This window comes from Prionailurus bengalensis, chromosome A1 (assembly GCF_016509475.1).
Source record: "Prionailurus bengalensis isolate Pbe53 chromosome A1, Fcat_Pben_1.1_paternal_pri, whole genome shotgun sequence".
In the NCBI taxonomy this organism is placed as follows: Eukaryota; Metazoa; Chordata; class Mammalia; order Carnivora; family Felidae; genus Prionailurus; species Prionailurus bengalensis.
In genome coordinates, this window is record NC_057343.1 from 64,871,603 (window position 1) to 64,891,558 (window position 19,956).

The window sequence follows — 19,956 nt, forward strand, 5'->3', positions numbered from 1 at the left end:
TCCCCCCCCCCCCGGATATTTTTCATTTATCTGTTTGTATTTTAGTTGGGAAGTTTCCTTTGACTGAAGGTCACTGATTTTTTGCTCACCTGTGCCTAGACTACTGGCAAAACTATGGAAGGCATTCTTCATTTCTGTTACATTATTTTTGGTATCTAGCATTTCCTTTTTATTCTTTCTTACAGTTTCCATATCTTTGCTTAAATTACCCATCTATCCTTGCATGTTGTCTACTTTTTTTTTTACTTTAGAGTCCTTAACATACTAGCCATCATTATTTTAAATTCCCTATCTGATACTTCCAACATTTATGTCCCATCTGAGTCTGGTTTCGATAATTACTTTGACTCTTCAGACTGTATGTTACTTGCCTTTGGCATACCTTGTAATTTTTTGTTGAAAGCTAAACAGGTTGGAGGCACCTGGGTGGCTCAGTTGGTTAAGCGTCCTACTCTTGATTTCATCTCAGGTCATGATCTCAACGTTCATGGGATCAAGCCCCACATCAAGCTCTGTCCTAACAGTGTGGAGGCTGCTTGGGATTCTTTCTCTTGCTTGCTCTCTCTGCTCCTGCCCTGCTCATGCTCTTTCTCAAAATAAATTAACCTAAGAAAGAAAGAAAGGAAGAAAGGAAGGAAGAAAGGAAGGAAGAAAGGAAGGAAGGAAGGAAGGAAGGAAGGAAAGAAAGGAGGGAAGGAAGGAAAGAAAGGAAGGAAGGAAAGGAAGGAAGGAAAGGAAGGGAAGGAAGGAAGGGAAGGAAGGAAGGGAAGGAAGGAAGGGAAGGAAGGAAGGGAAGGAAGGAAGGGAAGGAAAGGAAAGGAAGGAAAGGAAAGGAAGGGAAGGAAGGAAAGGAAAGGAAGGGAAGGAAGGAAGGGAAGGAAGGAAGGGAAGGAAAGGAAGGGAAGGAAAGGAAGGGAAGGAAAGGAAGGGAAGGAAAGGAAGGGAAGGAAAGGAAGGGAAGGAAAGGAAGGGAAGGGAAGGAAAGGAAGGGAAGGAAAGGAAGGGAAGGAAAGGAAGGGAAGGAAAGGAAGGGAAGGAAAGGAAGGGAAGGAAGGGAAGGGAAGGAAGGGAAGGAAAGGAAGGGAAGGAAGGAAGGGAAGGAAGGAAGGAAAGGAAGGAAGAAATGAAGAAAAGCAAGCCAGCCAAACAGGTTGTATTGGGTAATAGGAAATGAGGTAAATATATTTTTAGTCTCAGGATTTATGTTCATCTGGCAAGGTGTTGGATTGAATGTTTGCTGTATAGATGCCAGAGGATTAAAATTGATCTATGGTTATTCTTTTTGCCTACCTTCTTGACTTTGGGGTCTTCTAGGAGAGTCTGTGCCTCACAGCCTTTTTAGTTATAATCCACAATTATCAAATTGTAGTCCTATTGGTGTGGAGATAGGGTCCGAGGGAGGATAAGCATTCTATAGTCTTATAATTAAATCTCAGTCTTTTAGTGGGTCTATGTCTCTGAACTTTGATCTTCATGTCACCTTTGCATAGCTCCCTTCTTCTCTTTGGTGAAACATGAAGGCTCGAATAGTCTGGTGGGAGCAATGCCTTTCTCTCAGCTAAGACAAGACTCTGGTAATGACCTTTGTTCCCTGAGAGTAAGACTTTATTACAGGTAATGCTGTGGGTGTATTTATAATGATTGTTCTTCCTCTCTTTCTGTTGGTACCAAGAGGGGACATTTCTTGGATCATTAGTGTGAGAATCTGGTAGTGTTCCTAAAGGTGAAACCCATGAAAGTGTGGGTTCCCCCTAAGATTGAAGTTTCATTGCTTGCTAGTCTACACTCAATCTCTGGTAGTTTGTTAAGATTACCTTTAAAGTGTTCCTACTGTTCAGTGATTCCAACAACTTCTGTCCCAGACATGCAGATCTCATCAGTGACTCCATGTATTTGCCTGTATCTCCAAATTTCATGGAGGTGATTTCGCTGCATACTCACTTCTGTGATGGAGCCAAGAAAAAGTTACTGATTTTCTGTTTGTTTAGATTTTTCTTGCTGTAAGGACAAGAGGTGACAGCTTTCAATTTTTTTATATCCTGGTACTGAATATATCCTGGTACTCTGTTCTTGTAATCGAGACCTCAGAAAATTTCTCATATACAAAATTTGTGCGTATATCTGTCATAGATGGTTGAAAGTATTCTGTTATCATTTTGCGATGTGTGTAAGGTACCATAATATATGAAAAAAATATAATACATTATCTTAAAATATATAAGCATATAGGTATATGTTTGTACATTTACCATCTCACCTGGTTGTTCAAAACGGAACAGGAAGCCAAAAGCAGGGGAAAGGAAGATCCCAAAATACAGGCTGTGTCCCAATAATGAATTTCAGATATTTGCATTTTAGTATGTCAAGTTTTCTTTCAGAGTCCTAAAATGGGGCCTGATACAAAAATTATATGAAGCTATAACCTAGGAGCAATTTATTTTCTAAATTAATCGTACTCAATTTATTTTAAATGGCAGTAACACAGTGACACTTGGAATATTTGTTCATTGCTCCTTTTTTTTCCTCCCCAATTTTTCCTCCTATTTCCTTAGGTGTTTAGAGTAATGTTATCAGAGCTATATTTTTTTTTACTCCAATATAATTTCTCTGGAATTTTTAACTCTCTGCTAAATATCCCCACCTAAACATATCAAGGATTCCTCAAATTCCACCTGTCCAAGGCTAAAATGATTTCACCTAGGAAAAATGATTGTTGTTATTTCTGTTTATGGTATATCACAGTTGCAGTTCCACAGACTCAAAACCTGGAGGCCGTCCTCTGCTTCTTGACCACATAGCCACATGTTTACTAAATCCAGTTGATTCTACTGCTAAAATTTATCTCTCATTCTCTCCCCCACATCCCCATCCTAACCCAGAGTCTCTTCCTTCCCCTCCTACACTTTCAGTAGCCCATAACTTGCTTCTCCCTTTCTTTACCCTCTTCTCCTATGTGTGTTTTATGGTTCAACTGGATCTGTCTTCCCAGAGTTCTGGTCAGGGCAAGCCTCTACTCAAAACTTCTATAGAGAAGATCCTGCCAATTCACATTAAATATTCTTCATGACTTGATTCCACATTTCTATGTATTTCTTTCACAAACTTTTTTTTATTATAATATGTATGTATGTCAAGTGTTACGCTGGAGACTGGGTTACAGAGATGAATAAATTAGAATGCCTCTTCTTAAAATCGCATAGTCTAGGGGCACCTGGGTGGCTCAGTCAGTTAAGCGTCTGACTTCGGCTCAGGTCATGATCTCAAGGTCCATGAGTTCGAGCCCCGCATCGGGCTCTGTGCTGACAGCTCAGAGCCTGGAGCCTGCTTCAGAATCTGTGTCTCCCTCTCTCTCTGACCCTCCCCCATTCATTCTCTGTCTCTGTCTCAAAAATAAATAAAACATTAACAAAAAATAAAAAAAATAAAATTGCATAGTCTAGTGAGATAAAATATGGTGCCTTAAAATAATTAAAAACTGTGATAAATGTATTAGTAGAAATTCTTGTTACATGCCATTGGAGAGTGGTCTATGTTATAATGCTTAGCCCTTGAATAGATTATCCTCTGTTAGGCCTATCACTGAAATCCCATCTAGAATGGACCTTGGGCATCATTTTACACTATATACTCATTCAAGACCATACCTTAAGTGGCATTGCTTCCTTTTCTACCATATTTAAACTCTGCCAGCTGCTTACCCTCCAACACACATACAAATTGGACCCCTGCAGCAGTAACTTGTTTTCCTCCTAATGATAAACAGTGTTGTCACACTGATTTCATGTGATTCTGGGACAAAGGAAAGAAATGTGCATTTCCTTTGGACTTTTTGCGGTACTGAACATACTTCCATCAGGAGCAACTTATTACTCACTGACACCTAGGGCATGAAGGTGCCCCAGGATAGAAACTGCCTTCCCTTCCAACACATCCATATCTATCATATATTTGCCTAACCATGCTCTATCTTTCACTATTATTTCACTTTGTGTGCCTGTGTCTCATCCCTTCAACTAAGAACCTAAGTTATTTCAGGGCAACAATTATATTGTGTACTTCTTTGTTTTCCCAAGGGCATCTAACACAGCAGCTCCCCCTGAGTAGACAGTGCAGAATTATTTGTGGCTGGCTGACTCTCAGCTTTTACAATTCAGTTTGTGGTCAGGTATTGGTTGAGCTTAGAAAAAAAAAATTCAAATTTGCAGTCAGTCCTGGCCTGTGGGATATGCTGTAACTTACCATTTTTCTTCATGAATTGCCTTTCACTACAAAGCCCATTTTGAAAAAGGAATGGAGTAGGAAAATCGGTGGTAAAACAATCTTGGCATCATCAGTGAGATCCTGAACCCTAAATGAGATAAAGCATAAAGCAGCACAAATTTCAATATCCTATGTCCAAGATATATTTGATTGAAAATAAAAAGGTAAATTTCAAAGTGCCTAAATAGTAAGAACAACAAGAAGGAAACGAAAAGAATAATTTCATACATATGTACAGTGAAATTTTCCTACTAACCTAGAAACCTTATACCCCATTATTTGCACAAATGCTAACTAATTGTGGCATACTATGCAAATCTATTTGCTTTCTGAACTCTTTTGCGTAAGCTGTCGCATTGTCTTGGAATTTTCCCCACCTGCCCAAATTTTAGTGTGTTTAGGATCTAACCAGAAGGCCCTTAAAGTTCCTTTTTCCCTCCCATGGGAAATTCTCCTGTCTTTTGAACTTTATAAAACCCTCAAGTCTGTATTTCCTATGGCAGCTATCATTTTGTTTTATATTATTTATTTTTTATTCTGCTAGTAAGAATATATAATTTGGTTAATTAAATAATTTTCAGAATAAAGAGATTAAACCTGAATCATGTTTCCTTTCTCCATTTCAAGCCTATAAATTTTTGACAAATAAAATATTGTCTGAACTGTCTTATATGGTTTATGAAATAAAAAAGATCTCAGCTCTTGGGATGGGACATAAGGTGATTAATTTTTTTTCTAGGACATATTCAGGGACAGATAGAGGTTGTTGACTTTGATTTCAAAGAACCCTGATAGTGTGATTTATAAAACAAACTAATATGAAATCATGAAGTATTTCTGTTCCCAAAATAGAACTTCCAGTGACAGACTTCCAGAGTAGACACTTCAACTGGCCAATAATTTATATACTTGCCACTCTTTGTTTTGACTTCTAATTCTTTTTGATTAGTCTTCTAAGGAGGTACTGCTTTGAGAAAATTGAAGGAAAAATAAATAACATAATTGGGTCTTCTCTGCAATATGTGAGCTCCTTGATGAAAGCTCATATGGTGGAAGTCTTTCTATACTCTTCGGTACATTGTAAGAGGTACAATAGCATTATGAACTGTCCTGTTTAAATATATATTAAATAAACAAAAGGAGTTAGTAAAAATGACTATACTATTGTATTAGAAGTCCAAACACCACACTATGTTTAAACTTCCTCTCACTGATGGAATTAATTCAACCAATGTGGAGGAATATAAGAAATTATTCTGGTGACTTGCAAAGATTATATTCAATTTTTGAATAGTAACATCAAAATTAAAAGAAAGTCAAGGAGATAAAAATACATAAGAAAAAACTGTCTATAATCCATATTAAATTTGCAAGGTTTTTGGAAGTTATTTCATTAGAATATTCTTACAGAAATTCAAAAGGATTGAAAGTATAAGTTACTATGTTGAATTCTGTTGAAGATACCAACATTTTGCCTTTAATCATCCAAGCAGAAATTGAAGAAGCAAGCATGTACATTAAGAGGACATTACACTGTTATGTATAAAGAACACAGAGCCCTTGCTCCAGTGGGTTCATTGCATAATCTTCTCATTTATCATGGAAGTCAATGGCTTAAAAGTGATATCTTGCTGAATTTTCTGTGGCAGCCCACCTAGGTCAGCAGAAAGAATTGTTTGAAAGCTCCCTGTTTGCTTAAAAAATAAAAGTTCTTAATTGTACTTAATTGCCTTTACTAAACCATCAGAAAGTCTCTTATTGAAAACAGTTGAGCTATAGTTGATCCCTTTTTCTCAGAAAGTCTGTATTCTCCTTGGTAATGTGTTGAGTGGGAAAGAAGTTAGCATAATTATTGTGGTAGGTATGACTCTAACTAGAATTTGAACTAACCAGGATTAGGTAATATGGTCTTCTTTAGTGTTTAACCTCTTCAACAGTAAGATCAGCCATCACTTTATTAATAGCAGGATGTTGGGGAAAATATAAGAAAAGCATGGAATATCATGTATGCACTTGACTTTGATTGTCTACTAATGACAGTAAGGAACCTGTTAAGTAGGCAGTTCTGTGCAGATTTCCCTTTCAGCATTGCAATTGAGATTTGAGTCTCCGCATTCTTCAGATTGATGATATGCGGTTTCTGAGATATTTGGGGCCCATATTAATTTTATACAACATAATGGTAATACGTGTTTTTTTTTTTTTTACTTTATCATCTTGATCTCTGTTGCACCTTGAGTTTGACAGTATCATTTCCAAGGATATTTAAACATAACATGTTTGCATAGTTGTTTTTGTTTTGTTTTGTTTTGTTTTTTTACTTGATTAAGCTTGTAGCTTTTCTCTTGATGTTCTTAAGTGAATTGAATCAATGTGGAAGCCAAAAAGCTCTTGAAAGTCAGTTGGAAACTCTTGACAAATCTCTAAGAATTTGAAGTCAATTAGAAGCCCTCCCCCCCCCACACACACACACCTTGAGTTAATTATGCTCTTTTGGAGTGTTTTACTAGGTCACAGGAGGTTCACAGAGCGAATGGAAATTCTCTTCATGCTTCTCTTCCACCCACTTTAAACTCGGCTTTTGAGATTTATTTCTTGTGGTCCAGCAGTATAGTTCTACTTGCTCTTCTCTAGAAGAATAGATCCATGCCTTCCTCCAAAACCTCCCTAATGATTACCTGTGAATGTTTCTTAGTCAAATTGTAATTTGTTACATTCAAAACAATAGATAACTGGAGTTGTAACTCCAAAGCCATACTTGAACATAGAACTACTATACTATATTTTCATACTCAATTTTGCCCAACACATTTCTTTTCCATTAGGTTTTGCAAAGCTGAAGGCAAGATGCCTATAAAATTGTACTGACCTGCTGCAATGTTAATAGGTGAGATTTAAGGATTTAATGGCTAAATAAAATAGCTTAAAGTAATTTAAAATATGTAGTTTTCCTAACTATGCATTAAGTACTGTAAAAGCAACTTGAAACAGACTAGCGTGTTGTAGCATTCTGGAGATTCTGTGATTATACAATATTATTAGATTCTTTATAATGAGGGAGTAGAAAAGTGGTTGGAGATACCTGTCAATAAACTGCAAGGTCATAGTCCAAATACTAATAGAGAAATTGCAGATTTTCTCAGTGTTGCCATTTTTACATTTTTTAAAGTGTATTTATTTATTTTGAAAGACAGAGAGAGGGAGGGAGGGAGAGAGGGAGAACAAGCAGGGAAGGGGCAGAGGGAAATGGAGAAAATCCCAAGGAAGCTCTGTGCTGTCAGCAGAGTCCGACGCAGGGCTCAATCCCATGTACTGTGAGTTCATGACCTGAGCAGAAAGAAATCAAAAGTCAGATGCTTAAGCAACTGAGCCACCCAAGTGCCCCTTACATTATTTTGCTAAATGATAAGAAAGTCATTCATGGAACTAATAATTTCTGCAGAAGAAATAACACAACTATATTAGCAGCTTATTCTATTGGAAAAAAATCTTTTTTACCATTTTCTTTAAAAAATAAAGACAGGGGCGCCTGGGTGGCGCAGTCGGTTAAGCGTCCGACTTCAGCCAGGTCACGATCTCGTGGTCTGTGAGTTCGAGCCCCGCATCAGGCTCTGGGCTGATGGCTCAGGGTCTGGAGCCTGTTTCCGATTCTGTGTCTCCCTCTCTCTCTGCCCCTCCCCCGTTCATTCTCTGTCTCTCTCTGTCCCAAAAATAAATAAACGTTGAAAAAAAAAATTTTAAAAATAAAGACAAAAACAAATTAGTTTGTGGTGTTTTTCAGAATCAAATTAGTTACTGGTATTCTATTACGTATGGCTTTTCTAGATAAAGTTTATTCATTTAACTGTTATTGTCTAATATTCATAATGTTCCATGAATTGCTTTGTCTTTGAAATGTGAGTGATTTTAATGCTATAAAATTACCAAGAAAGGAGGTGAAAAGGTTTTCAGAATTGCTAACATTTTCCCTTTTCCCTTCCATTTTAGTTATTTTTTGTTGCTTTCTGTTTAGTATTGTTTTCTGATTGCTACAATGTTAATTTTAAAATGTGCAAGATGAGTGGGTTTCTGAAAGTAAAGGTATTGTTTCTCCTGTTTGCCCCTGTGTCCTCAGATACTAGAAATGGTGCCAAGCATTTGGGACATGCTCAATTAAAATTGGTTGAACAAGTAACTAAAGGAAAAAAAAAAAAGACAAACTTCCCAGTAATTCAAAGCCTATTTTCATAAATAAAACTAAACTAAGGCAAAATAATTTAACCCATGTATTCTTTTGCATCCAACATCATACCTGGCAACTATCGTGCACTTAATATTCCTCTTATTTATTCATTATTTTCTAATTTTTCTAATTCCAGTAAAAAGTTGAAACCCTGAACAAATATGTGCTGGGTGAATGTGACTTTATTATTCCTGATTTATAGACAGGAACTAGACCTACATTCAGTCTCCTTACCAGGGGATCACCACAGTGGAACACGAGCATGGCCTTCTCCCATGTTCTTTCCACTGAGCCATCATTTTCCTGAGATGATTCCACAGAAGATGCTTAACAGAGATAAATAAATAACTCCCAGTATGATAATCTCTTTTTAAAATGTTTATTTATTTTTGAGAGAGACAAAGAGAGTTGTGTGCATGGGAGCAGGGCAGGGCGAGGGACAGAAAGAGAGGGAGAGAGAGAATCCCACAGGGTCCACACTTTTAGTGTAAAGCCCAGTGTGGGGCTTGATCTCAAGAACCATGAGATCATGACCTGAGCAGAAATCAAGAGTTGGACTCTTGACTGACTGAGCCACCCAGATGCTCTTGATAATCTTAAACTGTTTATTCAGGTTTTACTTTAAAAGTACATCACTAAAAAATGGAAAAAAAATTAAAAAAATAGAAGTACATCATTGATACTTTTTTTTAATTTATTATTATTTTTTAATGTTTATTCATTCTTGAGAGACAGAGACAGAGTGCAAGTGGGGGAGGAGCAGAGAGAAAGGGAGACACAGAATCGAAAGCAGGCTCCAGGCTCTGAGCTGTCAGCACAGAGCCCCATGTGGAGCTCAAACTCATGAACTGTGAGATCCTGACCTAAGCTGAAGTCAGATGCTTAACCAACTGAGCCACCCAGGCGCTCTGATACTTTACTTTAAATGTAATTCTAAAAAAAAAAAAAAAAAAAAGAGGTTAGAATGGGAGAGAGCCAAAGCATAAGAGACTCTTAAAAACTGAGAACAAACTGAGGGTTGATGGAGGGTGGGAGGGAGGGGAGGGTGGGTGATGGATATGGAGGAGGGCCCCTTTTGGGATGAGCACTGGGTGTTGTAAGGAAACCAATTTGACAATAAATTTCATATATTGAAAAAATAAAAAAATAAAACAAATGAAACTTGCTTAATAATTCATTAAAAAAATAAATAAATGTAATTCTAGTGTAAAGATGGGATCCCTTTATAATCACAATTTTCAAAGTTATTATTTAAAATTTTATATAGATTTTATACATTCAATATATATTTTATATATTCAAAAATTTCAAGATTCTTTTTCAACAAGAACACTTAGTTTGCAATGTCAGATAAGTGTAAGTTGAGTAAATATTTTCAAGACTACTTTGTCTTTGTGTCAATATTTCAAGTTCATAATACTAACATGATATCCTATTTATGACAAATGATTAAGAATATGAAAATTAGTAGTATGAAACTAGTGTTTAAAATCTCTAGGCTCTTCTCTTTCAAGAGTGGAGCGTATTCAAGCTTTAAAAAAATATCTGCATTGACATGTCCTCTGTTTTCTCACATTTAATGGAAAGTGTGGTACTAACAGTTACAAAGGAGATGATTGACTGCCTCTGGTGTTTTTAGAGTTGGTACACCTTTGCTGCTGTACCTAGGGTATCCTTCCAAGTGTCAGAGGGGTGGAATAAAGTAGATCCACACAAAATAGATTAATGCTAGAAAGTTTCATACAAAGTATGACTAAGGAATACCAGGTCTCTTAACCCAGGAAATTTTAAGTATCCAGTTCATTGTATCAATTTAACCTCCCATTCACCCTTTGTGTGCTGCACTGGCATCATCCAAATCCATATGACATTTCCCAAATCAGAGCTAACGCGATCATCAATTATTCTGCCATTCGTTTTTATTTCACATGAATGTCTTTTCTTATTGTATGTAATTAAGATGATAAGTGTCATTATATTCTAGGAAACCAAGAGCAGTACCCATGCAGTTAAACTTTCCTTGTATTCATTGCTATTTTCCATGAACCCCCAACCTTGGATGTCATTATTTTATCTGTTTCAGAACAATGTCTTAATAAGCCCTTAATTCCCTTGAATTCATGGTTTTGCACTTTTTATACTTGTTAAAACAATAAGGCATTTTACCCTACTGTAATACATTTGGAGCTAGAAGGAATTTGGAGGTTGTTTTACAGTTAAGAAGACCAAGGCACAGAGAGTCCCATAGTTCACAAATGTGTGCTTACCATGACCCAGGTAGTCAGATGCACTATGTGTTCATTCATAGGCCATTCTGATGGGAAATTCAGAACATGGAGACCCCTTCACAGCATAAAAGTGTATAAGTAAACCCAGATCATATGTGTACCCTAGAGTATATCAGTAAAATAAGATATTTTCCCCAGCCAAATGTATTTTCCTATCTCATTTGCTTAGAGACCTCAATGTCTTGCTAAATTAAGTCATACGAAATACAAAGTACTCAATATGATGAACAGTTAAAGTAAATCTAAAATTCACCCACATAATGGAGAGGAAGAGTTTGCCTTCCTGTCTTCTGATAATATTCTTGAAAAACAGTATAACAAAAAATTCTCAATTACTAGACAGTGATGGCCATTTGCTAGGTATTATTTACCTTTTTGCAGATTTTTTTTATCTGATGAATATTAACCTCCACTATGGATCTTTTCATCAAGGTTTGCATATGAATATGAAGCTCAAAATTATAATCTTAATTCTCCACTAGATAGAATTTTAGTTTATGGGAAAATATCCAATAGTAACTGAATTAGAATTTTTCTGTGAGTGTGATATTAAGAAATTATACTAGTGTACTTTTAAACAGGAAGACACAAAAAAATTGAATTTATCAACATTTCTTTTATCTGTTTCTAAGCTGATGTGCAAAAACAGGAATTATTTCTAAAAATATACAATCTGAATTATGTGTGGAAAAGAGGACTATCTCTCCAAATATGTTCTATGCATTTTTAAAAGAAAAAAGTTTTTAACTACTAATTGATAAAATGCCATATTGGTAACCTTTATAAAATAGTCCCTGTGTTTTTAACTGGAACTTTGTTTCAGATACTAAACCACTTCATTAAATTGAGACCATTTTTCCAAATATAGACATTCTTTGTTCTCCTTTTTACTATTAAGATCAAGTTTGTAATAAGAATTCCCAAGTTTATTCTTTTGCTACAACCTCTTGGTACTACTTTTTGAGATCTAGCTTCACAATGATTCTTTTTCTCCTATTACTGCTCACAAAAATTAAATACGTTATTTTTCCTGATACATAGCTATACAAATTAATGCATAGCATTCCCTTGCATTTGGGAAAGGAGACTATTGACAAAGTTCCTTTGAAAACTTATGGAGAAATAGAAAGAAGTGTGATAAAAAATCAAGACATAAGAGAAGGAAATTATTGTGTGATTAGTCTGTTATTATATAATCAATTTAAAGAAAAATCTATGAAGAAACAAGATAAAGTTAATAAGCACTGAAAAATCATAGAAGCTTAGGGCAAAAATGAACTTCAATCAATAAATTTTATGGAAGTAACACATTGGTCTATAAAGAGAAGGTCCAAGTGCAATATGCATTGATTTTAACAAAGCACTGGATGATGCTCAGAGTTAATTTAATGTCATTATTGTCTTGAATACTGGCACTATTACCTCTTTTAAAAACCAGATGAATATTAAAATAACATCACGCCAAGGTGAAAATAGCCTCAAAATTGCTTTTTTTTAAAAAAAATTCAATTATTTGAATTTCTGTCAGAATTTTGACACAGAGAATAAATGATGAATATGCTTACTGTATGGGCAGTCTCAGATGTAAAAACATTTCTTCACACTGAATTCTTCTAACGTTTTGAGAAAATGTACAAATGTCTTTCCACTGTGTTAAACATTGTAAAGTTACACAATTCATTTGATTTTAGAAGTCTTCCATTCCCGGTTTATGAATGAATTAAATAGATTGGGCTAGAAGGTCTCTCAGTTTGATTCCATTCTGCATATGAATTTTCAGAGAAACCTGTGTCAAGCATATGCTTAATGAACATTTAAATTACTGGTAAACAAAGTTTAAAACTGTATGTGGAGACTCTGTTACTAAACCACATGACCAGTTCTAAAAAGAAAATCATTGCACAATAGTGAAGGAATTTTACTTGTAATTTATTTGGAAAATGAAAAATTGTAGCTTATCTACATATCTGGCTAAGTTCTAAGGGAATATCAGTTGCTTGTGCATAATGATCACAGATGTTGACAATTAATGATAAAATTTAAATATTTAATAGCTGTTGTACCACACAACAGGAAAGTATAAACAAATATGAGCTAAGAACAAATAAAATCCCATCATTACTTCAATTTCAATGATGAAAAACCCATAAAAAAAATCATGGTCCTTGTCATCAAAATATCGATATAACAAATAGAAAATTTATCTCCTAATTACATAAAATGATTTACAGAGTGAAAGTATCCCTAAAGTATTATAGAATAAAATCCATAGAGTGCAAAATTCTTATGGATAGAAATTTCACTAAAATAAACATTCACTACTTCTAATTTTCCATTGTCCTTAAACAGTACTATATAGACTTTAATGTATATTTTTCTTACACATTTATTTATTGAGCTACTTAGCATTATATTAAGCACTGTGTTCAATATTATGGGTAAAACAAATATACACCCTACTGGCCAAGAGTGCACTTTTTTGGAGAGATAGATTGCAAACCAATAATTATGCTACCAGTGGTACTTACTGTAGTGGATGCCTTAGGGTTTTAGGTTTTGTGGTAAGGCTGAATAGCTCAGAAGATGTCCACATCCTAATTCCTGGAACCTGTGAATATGTTATTTTATATAACAAAGGGAGTTTGTAGGCATGATTAAGTTAGGGACCTTGATGGAGGGAGATGACCCTGGATTATAGGAGTGTCTACCATCTAATCAAAAAGTGGAGAACCTTTCCAGACTATAGTCAGAAAGAGGAAAGTATTATTGTAGCTGTAATAGGAAACTAATTCAGGAAAACAGGAGGAGGAGGAGTTAACTGAGCTTCAGTTGAGGGAAAGCTTCAGATGGAGAGAGTCTGTATGAAATTTGCTAGGCAGATAAGTTGGAAGACGTATCCATGTGGAGGGAAGAGCCTTTATAGTCACAGAGGAGTTAAACAATGTGTTCTGGGAACTTTTAATTTTTTAGAATTATTGAATAATAAAATGTGAGGGTGAAATGGAAAGAGAAATAGCTTATGTTTAGAGTTTCTTACTTTTTATTCCAAACAAATGGAAATAATTTTCATATACCTTCCTGACAGTTTTACTTGAAGCTCTTGCTAGCTAAGATTGTTATTTTAAAGAGTGGTTAAGGTCAACGAATTAGAAATGGAACAGTTTGGAAGATATCATCTGATGTTTAATTAGCTTTTACTAACCCATCTACTCCACAGATTACTCTGGGTAGTTAATAAAGAGTGTGTTCATCTCAAATTTGCATTGCTTTCAATTGGACATTCTATAGGTGGTGGTTAGGCCGCTCACTCCTTTAAAGGAGTATCAATCTTACTATGTGTAGCTTGGTTAAACAAAAATAAAAATCTGTTATTATTTCTAATTGATAATAGTAAGAATTAACAATTATTTAGTGCATTTTGTTTGCTGGATAGTCTATGTTGTATTCTTTGGATATTTGTTTCACTTTTTTTTTTTTTTAGATTGCACTTAATCTGAGAAAAAAATTCATTTGTTCCAGGTCTGCATTATAAAATATGGTGTCATATTTTCTTTAACATTATTGCTTAAAATTTTGTACTAAGAGGGGGTTATGGATTCCTTAAAGAATATCAGTTCATTGATCTAGTTTTTCAGTAGCTTATATATGAAGTAAGCTAGATGTCAAGACTGAATTATTATTACATTCTTGAAGTTATCTTTGGCAAATTAAAAGCAGACATGAATTTGTGATTCAATGAAAAATATTTATCAGTGGCTCTAAAATCAAATTCAGATCACATCATTTATCTGCTGAAAAATGCTCCCTGGTTTCCTGTCTTTCAGCATAAAGGCCCGGATTCCTAGATTGGATTACAGACTATGCTCTGGTTCCAATCTCTGCTGACCTCATGCCACACTGCCCTAGTGGTTCTTAAGACACGCCAGACAGGCCCTGCCTTCGGGCTCTTGTTCTTACTATTCCTTCTGGCTGGAATGTTCTTGTCCTGATATCCACATGTTTTGCTACCTTATTGCCTCCAGGTCTTTGACAAAAGTCACATGTCTATTGACTATACTTGTAAAAATTCAACTGGCTTTATGGGGTGTCTGGGTGACTCAGTTAAGTATCTATCTGACTCTGGATTTTGGCTCAGGTCATGATTTCTCTGTGAGTTTGAGCCCCACATCGGCAGTTCAGAGCCCGCTTGGGATTCATTCTCTTTCCCTCTGCCCCTCCCCTCCTCTTTCTTTCTGTCTCAAAATAAGTATGTAAACTAAAACAGCACATAAACTTTTTCCTTATCTAAGGAAATTAATGTGACCAAGATATTTCCTTACTAATTTCCAGATATATCAGATTGTGTCATCATTTACCCCTACATAGAATCAGTCTATTAATTTCTTTACTAATTTACATTCCCTCCTCAGGACCCGGAACATATGCCACCTACTCTGTGTAGGATTCCCTGACATTCCAAAGCAAAACTGGTGGCTACCTTTCTCTAGTCCCATGATTCCTGACTTACTCACAATGTTGTTATGAGGCAGAAGAGTCCAATCAAAGTAGTTCAAATATGATAGGGTATTATTGATGAGACACAGGGGAATCTGGCAGCTTTCCATGGACAAAAGAGACATTTTTCATCCAAGCCACGAAGAGTTTTGTAGTTGACAGAGAAATGAAAAACCATGAGTCAAGGCTATTCTCTATTTAGTTCATGGGCCCTCAGAAGCATATAGCTCTGCTTACCTCAGATCTCCAACTTTTCTCTGCAGAGCACTTCTGTCTCCTCCTTTGACTTCATTGTATTCCAGGGCTTTGAATTGTATGTGACGTTGTATGGACCTATTTTTATAACATCTTTCATTTCTACCAATAATGAATCTAAACAGTCTCTCCATTTTCCAATCCAAAATTTCTGAAAGGAAGAGTGTATTTGGATGAGCTTACACTAATGAATTGAATTCCCCTAAAACAAGTGCCCTGAGCCAGATATCCATGTGTGCATATAGCTATGACCAGCAAACAGAGTTATTTGGGAGCAACGAGACCACGTAGGCTCACCCATTCAGAAAAGGTTCCTGTGAGAAAACATTTTCAAGAAAGGAGAATGGGACAGATGAATACTGTGGACAGTTGTGTACATCTGGTGTTTTTCTGAGGTGTGGTGCCCCACTGTTGGGCTGTCATGTATCGATACAAGGATTGTGACTTTTTCATCCTTGTAACTCTAATAGTGAAAATTTTAAACATTAATGCAGGGGAATTCGGACGATGTTTCCCAGTAAAATATATTTGTGTTGGTAAAAAAGGAGAACTTAATAAAAATGCGTAGGTCGGGTTTTGTTTAAAAAGATACACTTGACTTGGAGCTCCTGGGTAGCTCAGTCGGTTGAACGTCCAACTTCGGTTCAGGTCATAATCTCGCGGTCTGTGAGTTCCAGCCGGGCGTCAGGCTCTGTGCTGACAGCTCAGAGCCTGGATCCTGCTTCAGATTCTGTGTCTCCCTCTCTCCCTGACACTCCCCCATTCATGGTCTGTCTCTCTCTGTCTCAAAAATAAATAAACGCTAAAAAAATTTTTTTTTTAAAGATACACTTGACAATACAAAAACGGGGTCGAGAATACATGCTCATTAACGAACACTAGTACTGTTGTATCTAGTTATGGTCTCCATGGTTTTGATATGCCCTAGGTACTTAAGATTTGAACAGAAGACTGAGTAGGATGTTGAGACATCTGGACATCATCATGTAGCAAAATATTTGAAAAATGTATAAATACACAAAAATTAAAATCATACCATGGGAGATAGGATAGCTACTTTTAGCTAGTTGAGGAACCCTAATTTTTTGAGATACAATTGACATAAAAGATTAGTGTTAGGTATACAACATAATGCTTTGACACATGCAAACATTGAGAAATGATGACCACAATATCTAGCTAACATCCATCAAACAGTTAGAAATTTTTTCTTATGTTGAGAACTTTCAAGATCCACTCTTCTAGCAACTCCCAAATACATAACATAGCAACACTAACTATAGTCCTCATGCTGTGCAAAACTTACTTATGACCTATTTATTTTATAACTGAAAGTTGGCATCCCTAGCCACCTTTACCCGTTTCACGCATCCCGCACTCCCTGCCTCTGGAAACTACCAATTTGCTGTCTGTATCCATAAATTAGTTTTCTTCTTTTCCTTAGATTCCATATGTGAGTGAGATCATATGCTATTTGCCTTTCTGTGTCTGATTTGTTGCAGTTAGCATAAATGCCCTTAAGATCTATCAATGTTGTTGCAAATGGTGGGATTTCCTTCTTCAATTTTTTTTTAACAGCTGAATAATAATCCATTGTGCCTATGTGTGTGCTTGTATATTTATATCTTCTTTTCTCATCTATCAAAGACTATTTTGGTTGTTTCCATTGCCTTGACTACTATAAATAATGTTGCAATGAATATGCGAGTGCATATATATATCTTCCAGTTAGTATGTTTTCTCTTCCTTTCTATAAATAGCCATAAATGGAATCGCTATTCCTATTTCTGAATTTTTTGAGGACCTCTCTATGTTTTCTATACTTGCTGAACCAATTTACATATCTAGCAACAGTGCATAAATAAGGATTCCCTTTGCCCCACATCAGCATTTGTTATATCTTGTCTTTTTGTTAAAAACCATTCTGACAAATGTAAGGTGATATCTCATTGTGGTTGTGATTTGTGTTTCCCTGGTAATTGGTGATATTGAGCTTCTTTGTGTCTTGGCCAGTTTTATGTCTTTTGGAAAAATGTCATTTTGAATACTCTGTTTTTCAATCAGATTGTTTTTTGGTGTTAGTTGTAGGAGTTCCTTATATATTTTGGATATTATCCCTTATTTTATATATGGTTTGCAAATATTTTCTCCCATTCTGTAGGTTGCCTTTTAATTTTATTGATGGTTTCCTTTGTTGGTTAGAAGCTTTTTAGTTTGATGTAGTCTCACTTGTTTAATTTTGCTTTTCTTGCCTTTGCTTTTGTCAATCCAAACTGACATTTTGTCAATTTGTCGATCCAAAAAATGATTACCAAGACTGGTGTCAGGGAGTTTGCTGCCTATGTTTCCTTCTAGGAGTTTAATGGTTTTTGGTCTTACTGTTAAGTCTTTAGACCATTTTGTGTTAATTTTTGCGTATAATGTAAGATAGAGGTCTAGTTTCACTGTTTTACATGTGGCTGTCCAGTTTCTCCAACATTTGTTGAAGAGACTGTCCTTTCCCCATTGTAGATTCTTGGCTCCTGGATTGTGAATTTATTGACCATATATGGATGGGTTTATTTCTGGTCTTCTATTCTGTTCCATTGATCTATGTGTCTAGTTTTTCTTTTTTTGTTTTTGTTCTTTGTTTTTGTTTTTTGTTTTAAATGTTTTATTAATGCTACATTATTCCTCTAACTAAAATATGGAAATGTTCTAAGAGGACTATAATTAAACACACCTCATTAAAAACATAATAGACTTATTTTGGGGGAGCAGTTTTAGGTTTATAGAAAAATTGAGCAGGAAGTACAAAGAGTTCTAATGTACCTGCTCAATGCCTTCCCCTCCCCAATTGTTTCTGTTAATATCTCATATTAGTGTAGTGCATTTCTTACAAAATGATGAGCCAATGTTGAAATACTATTATTAACTACAGTCCACCGATTATGTTAGCGTTTACTCTTGTGTTGCACATTTTCACTTTTAAGACAATGAAATTATTCTATATGATACTGTAATGTTGGATACTATTGTTACACATTTGTGTGTCTGTTTTAAGCCAATACCATACTGTTTTGATTTCTGTAGCTTTGTAATATAGTTTGAAATCAGGATGTATGATAGCTACTGCTTTGTTCTTTTTCTTCAAGATTGATTTGGCTATTCAGGGTTTTATGATTTTATAGAAATCTAAAGAGTGTTCTGATGAACACAAATATGAAAGAGAAATAGAAGTACATCTAGACTACAAGAGAATAAATAAAATGCTCCTCAGGAACTTGGGACCAATGTGAATTAGAGACCTACTTGAAACTATAAAAATAATACCTAACCCTGTAAAAGGGATAAATTGAGTTTTTTGGCAAAATGGTGACCTAGTTAGTGAGATTTACCAGTACCTGAGTGAACCATGGCCCTACATGGACAGCACTGTGTTTATTTCCAACCATTTCCCCCTTTGGCTGCATTTACTATTGAGTCCTATAACCCACTGTTTATCCGGATTTCCCACAGTTACCCATAGCTTATCACATTCTTATTGGATGCAAAATATCTATAAGAAAATGTGTGTCCATTAGAAGTGGGGCTGCTATAAAACAGAACTATACAAATGTGAGAGTAAAAAAGGTAAATTTGTCAATAGGCCTCCAAGAATGCCCATGGGAGACTACAGCCTGGCATGGGGAATTTATCTGTCCAAGGCAAGTGGTTTGTGAATCTCCTTTGAATAGTTGGATCAATTGCATCATTAAATGTTTGAATTAAATAATGGACTTCCTTTGTTCTTATTTCATGCTCAATCAACTTTTTGATTATAATTTGTGTTACCCTGTAGCTTGTTACATTGAGAAAATATGATATGTAGAAGACATAAGGACTTAACTCACTCAATTATCCTGTTCATTGTAAGTTTAAAGTATTAGCATATTATGGTTTATTTGAGTTGCCCGTGAGTAAGCCTCTGCCAGCCCAGTGCATACTCTCATTAGAGGATATTATCTCAGGACTAGAGAGCAGAATTATGGCACCTTGTAAGGTATTTCAATTTCTGTTATCCAGCTTTCTTGAGACTGTTAGACACTCTGCAAGATCTTCTCACTGGGGGAAAAATATATATATATTATACATATGGTCAATATATGTGTATATATTATACATACATTATATATATATTTTTATTTTTTAATTTATTTTACATATACTATTGTATATGATATATGTATAATATATGTATATATTTTAAATGTAATACCAATCAATGTCCCAAATGATATTTTTTGAAAAATGACCAACAGACTTCATAATGCATATGGTTGAGAAAATGTGAAGGTATAACTATGACAGATTTTAAAAAGAAGTACAGTGACTTGGTTTGCCTTTACTACATGCCCCCAAATTTATTAACTTATAATAAAAGAGACACTATAATATATACATGAATCGAAAAATAAA

The 19,956-nt window shown here is 35.3% G+C and overlaps 1 protein-coding gene across 1 annotated transcript in view; it reads left to right on the forward strand.

Moving 5' to 3' along the window:
- Positions 1-19,956, forward strand: part of LOC122478826 (glypican-5-like) — a 1,039,221-nt gene that overhangs the window by 525,372 nt on the left and 493,893 nt on the right. The gene's annotated exons all lie outside the window — the stretch shown is intronic.